Below are 6,000 nucleotides of genomic sequence, written 5' to 3' on the forward strand. Positions count from 1 at the left end.
GATACTTATACATGTGCACACATGCACACAAAGTTGTGGCATGTATAACTCAAGGTGGAGAAATTATGCAGGATTCATATTTGCTTCACTATACTCAGTATTTCTCACATTCTGTGAAACATATTTCTTTATTGCTTTTCTTATGAAAAAAAATTTCCTTTCTTATGAGAAACGTCTTTTTAAAAATTATAACTTAAATGGGGCTTCCCTGGTGGCGCAGTGGTTGAGAGTCCGCCTGCCGATGCAGGGGACACGGGTTCGTGCCCCGGTCCGGGAGGATCCCACGTGCCGCGGAGCGGCTGGGCCCATGAGCCATGGCTGCTGAGCCTGCGCGTCCGGAGCCTGTGCTCCGCAGCGGGAGAGGCCACAGCAGTGAGAGGCCCACGTACCGCAAAATTAAAAAAAAAAATTATAACTTAAATGAAGTTTGGATAAGTGATCCAACTGGAAACAAGGCACATACACTCCGAGGTTATTAATAAAATATAAACATATATTTTATTTATAAGTCAGGAGAGACACAAATCACTTGTCAGCTTTAGAGATCACAGATTTCATTAAATGAATGGAGCTTAGACCACAGCATGAAGGATGGACATAGCTTTGCTGCGTTCACGGGGGAGAAGAGAATCCCTAGGAGCCTGGATGAGTGGAACCTGAAGAGCCTGAAGAACAACGGTGGGCTGCAGTTTGTTAAGAATTCAACTCTCCACCCATCCATCCATCCATTATTCACATATCCACTCACTCAGCAAATGAGTATCTAATATTTATTGTTAAATAGGTGGGGAGGATACAGTTGTGAGTGAGCCACACCATCAAGGTCACTGCCTGGATGGAACTTAAGGGGAAGTCTAGCAATAAAGAAATAAAGTCATCAAAATAAGTAAAACAATGTAAAATTGTATCAAGTGTCACAAAATACAAGGGAGTGGGGCTTGTTTAAATAGAGGCTGGAAAAGGCCTTTTCAGAGAAGATCAATTTAGATGGAGAACTGCAAGCAGAGGGAACAGTGTGTGCAAAGGCCCTGTGGTAGGAAGTTTTGTTTCTTTGAAAACCTGAGAGAGATCAGTGTGGAGGAAGCTTAGGGATCAAGGAGGGAAATGGCATGAGATGATGCTGGTGAGGTAGGGCTTTCAAAAAAGGACATAGGTTTAATGGGGGAAGCCCCACAGACAGGCTGACTTCTAGCTTCCGAAATCAACGACTGTGAACAGGGCCAGAAAATGAGAATTGAAGCTAGGACTCCTCTGAAGATACAGCCAATTACCACTTACTCTCTCCTGCTTCCAAGGTATTGGGTAAGAATAAGAAATTTCATCATACTGTATTGTCAGGGGGAAGGATTTTTTAAAGATACAGATCAATGAGGTTGAGACATTTGTTGAGACAAAACCTACATATATGGCAAAGAAGATGTGCTAATGAGGTCAAATACAAAATACTACCACGCGTGATCTCCAAGCCCCTCAGGAGCTGGCCTCTGTCAGTACATCCACTCTGTTAGGTTCTATCACATGTTGCCTCATATTTTATATGGTGGCAAAACTAAGAGACATGTAGTTCTAGCCGCCTATCAGGCTCTCTGGCCACTAAGCCTTTGCAAAGATGTTCTCTCAGCCTTCTCCTATGTTCACCTACCACTGACAACCATCCTCTCCATTGTCAAGCCTCAATCAAAGGGCTTTTCCCCTAGGATGCACTACCTGACTTTCCAGCAAATTCTACCTGCTCCCACGGTAGCTGAAACAATGAATTGTTCTACAAGAGTTGGTTTACTATTCATTGGTCTCCTGACTAGACCAAAGACTCCTGTAGTCTTAGAACTATGTGTCTTTTGATCTTTTTACCTTATTCCCATCTTCGATAGCTGTTAAATATTGGTCAAATGAATGGCTGAAGGGTGGGACACAGGAGGTTGTATTACATATCAGAATGATAAAAAGGCCATCTGAGTCAGAAAGTTATGTGAAGTGGTCGGAATATTGGACTTCTAAGGGAAAAAAATGTTAATTGAAGGCTACTGTAATCTACCACTTAAACGGTAATTGCAAAATTATAGGAGGCAGTCCTAGGACTGTGCTTCTCAAACTACGGTGCACATTAGAAAAATATAGATTCCCAGGCCCTGCTCTAAGCCAACAACTATGTATTTTATAAGCTCTATAAACGGCTCTTAGGCAGCCATCAGCCAGCCCACACCAAGTCACAGACGAGCACCAGGAACCACTGCCCCGGACACAGTTTGTGTGTCTGTGAAGGCAACAAAAGCTTCTCCAGCAGGAGCTTCATACTAATAATAATCTTGGTAATTATAAGAGTTCCCTCTCACAGCTCAGTGCTTTTCTGATGCTCTTTATCTTTCTAGCAAAGAGCTGAAGCAAGCTGGGTTAGGGAAAGGAGCCAGTTACTGCCTGAACTGAGCCCGGCCATGAAATATGACCATCCTCCTGCCCGGGGGCATCCAGTCCTGAGCCACTGGGGATCATCACTTCCTTCAATAAGCATCAAATATCAACAAAGGGGAAAAAGCTATCTCAGGCCCCTGGTACATCAGGGGTGTAGTAAGAGGTGACCCAAGTGGAATTAACATCACTGAGATGGCATTGTTAAAAACTGTTCAAATGCTAGTGAAATAAGCTTGACTCAATCATCAGGAACCTAAACAGAGCACAAAGATGAACTGTAGGCCTGGTGTAAGTTTCAGAGATGGGAGTAACAAGACCTCTGCTCTATGCACTATAGTATGAATATTATTATTTGTCTTTATCACGTAGAGCAGAGATATCAAAACCACAACTCACAGAGCTAAAGCAAATGCTGTTCCTGGGGGGGTCTCCAGCTTGCCCTCTGAACTTTTATTAAAGTGGTTAATAAAACTGCTTTATTAATTTTAACTCTTTCCATGCATGTGGGATCCACTACAAAGGACAACCCAAGCAAACAGTCATCAGACACAGAAGCATCTGAAAGGCAAGTCTTGGACTTGGCATTGAAGAATGATGCAACGACTGACCACTCCCAGGCCACAGAAAACCAGACCTCCCTGGTTACGGAACATGCTTGTCTGTGAAGTCATGGACCAGCCTTAGACAGTAACACATTCTGGGGCCCAAAGCCAACAAGATGAACAGCTCTGACAGCTCTGGTTAAAAGTTACCCTCGACGGTGTTAGAAAGGTGAGTGTGGCTCTGAGGGGCTCTTTGCTCTCTGTTCTCAGTAGCTGAGGCGGTCAGGAACCCGAGAGCTGACGCCCGAGGAGGTAAAGTGGTCTAGATGGGAGCCAACCAATGTTTCTCATGCATTAATAGGTATAAAGGATGATTGTACTTCTAGAGCACACAGGGATAGTCTGGAGGGTATTTGGAACCCAAGATGAAGCTCTTTAGAGCCTGCAGCACCAGGCCAAGGACTCTGGCTGCTTTGGGCCCTGCACGGCCACCAGGGCTGAGTGAAGCCTGGTCTTGCGGCCCAGAGGTGTGCCAGGGGTGCCAGCTGCCAAGCTTGGGCTCCACTGGGTTCTCCCACTACTAGGAGAATCGGGCTGACCACTTAACCAGGTGTGTGATCTTGAGTTAGGACGTAACCTCTCAGCACCTCAAGTTTTTTATTAGCTCAGAGTGGATAATAACACCTAGCTCACCTCTCAGGGTGGCTGCCAGGATTAAATGAGTGGATGAAGGGGGAAAGGTGTGTGTGTGTGTGTGTGTGTGTGTGTGTGTGTGTGTGTGTGTATATGTATATATAAAATATCTAACACAGTAAACACGTGTGTGTGTGTGTGTGTGTGTGTACATGTATATATAAAATATCTAACACAGTAAACACCTATAAATATTAGTTATATTTATTCCACTCGTTATTTACAGTACTTTAAATTTTTTAAAAAATGCCTTAAATTAAGAAGCATACCGGGGACGGATTATTGTTCCCATTTTCCCAATGAGATTACACAGAGAGACAGGTGACTTTCTCCAAGTGACAGCGTTGATTAGTTCCAGTTGCAAGTAAATCCAGGTCTCCCATCTCTTGGCACCAAACTGCTTTCCACCTGAGGCCACTGCACCAATAGTGCCTAAACCATATGCCAAGTGGCTCTTTCCAACAGGGCTGTCCTCTCTGACACTGCATCTGACAGTTCCAGAGAAGGAACGGCTGACTTCCTCTGCGGTAGGAAACTTCAGGAATCCAATCACTTGTAAGCCACTACTTATAAAATCAGTGGATTAGACCTGCCCCTTATGGCCTGAATGTGTTAATGCAGCTTATAAAGGGACGTGATTTACAGTCCAGGGTAGCAGAGGCCCTTGAAGTTTGATAAAGTCCAACCCTTTTTCCTTCACTAGGATATGACAATGATTAGAAAAATCAAGCATAAAAAATCAAGAGTCTGTGAGAAAATGGGAGAGAAAAGAGACAGAGGAAACAAAGAAAAGAAGGAAGGGAGTGAGAAAAGACAGAGGTACAGAGGGGACAGGGGGAGCAAGAGAGGGAAGGGAGGGGCTTCCCTGGTGGCGCAGTGGTTGAGAGTCCGCCTGCTGATGCAGGGGACATGGGTTTGTGTCCCGGTCCGGGAAGATCCCACATCCCACATGCCGCGGAGCGGCTGGGCCCGTGAGCCATGGCCGCTGAGCCTGCGCGTCCGGAGCCTGTGCTCCACAACGGGAAGAGGCCACAGCAGTGAGAGGCCCCCGTACCGAGAAAAAAAAAAAAAAAAAAAAAGAGAGGGAGGGGAGGAGGAAATAAACTTATAACAAGGGATGCTGTTAAGAATGGCTGTGATTCAAACTAGAATAGAAAATGCAAAGACAGGATCTTGAACTTAAGCCGGTTGGAGATGCTGGTTCCCATTTTAGTTTTCCTCACCTAGTCTTCAACGTAAAGAACTTAAATTACCACGTCTGTCTGAGCTAATGAGAATATGCCTCCCAGAGAACCCAGAGCCCTCCGTGGATTTCTTCCCAGTCAGTAAAATCAGCCCCAGAACAGTACTTAGGACACATCTGTCCTATACTCTGCAGACATGCCAGCAGCTCAGAATAAAAACTATAATCCTAGGAAGAGAAAAAGAGAATATAAACTGAAGGAGTCTTCCACAATAAAATCTTTTAGTACCTGTGTTCAAATCACAATGCGCAGACTCTGACCCTCGGTGGGGACTCAAGATCCTTTCAAAGTCCAGATGAAGGCACAGGTGGTTGTTTAAAATAAATTCCCATCTGGGTAATTAGATTTGACTCCCTAAAAACACTCCCATGCTTAAGAATACAACAGGATGGATAGACTACACAGATGAAATCTTGCAGCTTTTCTTCCCCAAAGCAGCATCATTAAAGAAGACAGAGAAAAGGCTTTCTAAGATAGTCCTGGTTGCCTCAACATGGTATTTAGGAAAAGGTACTGAATAGGCTTTCAGGAGACCAGAGATCTCATCCCACCTCTGCTGTTAAACATGCAACCTCGGGTGAGATGCACAGGCATGAGTTTGAATTCTGCAACGAACCCTACCTGTGTTTGGGAGAGTGACTTCACCTCTCTGGGCTTCAGTTACTTCATCTGTGAAACGGGGGACAATGATATCTTTCTCTCAGGGTGCTGGTTAGCATTATGGGGGTTCCTATATGTAAAGGGTTGAACTCTGCTTGGCAATTTATAGATGCTTAGTACATGTGAGCTACTATCATAATTATTCTTCCTTTCAATCATAACTGGCCACTGTACAATGGCCCTCTCAGAAATATTCTAGAAGAACTGAACTAACACTTTGTTAATCAAAATCTAACAGACCTTGCCATAAAGGGAATTCCAGAGGCGCCAGTCCCCAGCCAACCCCCAGCAACTGTTTTCAGCTCCTGCCACCAGCTGCCAAGGTCAGCCAAGACTTCTTCTTTTAAACCCACTCCCGCAGGACAAGTTCCCACGGCCCCTCCAGGTCACTCTTGCGCTGGAAATAAGGCTCCATGAGCAGATAACAATCTACTTGCTCTCCCCCAGCAGGA

At 44.8% G+C, this 6,000-nt stretch overlaps 1 protein-coding gene across 1 annotated transcript in view; it reads right to left on the minus strand.

Moving 5' to 3' along the window:
• Nucleotides 1–6,000, minus strand: part of DPYSL3 (dihydropyrimidinase like 3) — a 41,302-nt gene that overhangs the window by 34,804 nt on the left and 498 nt on the right. The gene's annotated exons all lie outside the window — the stretch shown is intronic.

Source organism: Lipotes vexillifer, unplaced genomic scaffold (genome assembly GCF_000442215.2).
Source record: "Lipotes vexillifer unplaced genomic scaffold, Lipotes_vexillifer_v1.1 scaffold1559, whole genome shotgun sequence".
Lineage (NCBI taxonomy): Eukaryota > Metazoa > Chordata > Mammalia > Artiodactyla > Lipotidae > Lipotes > Lipotes vexillifer.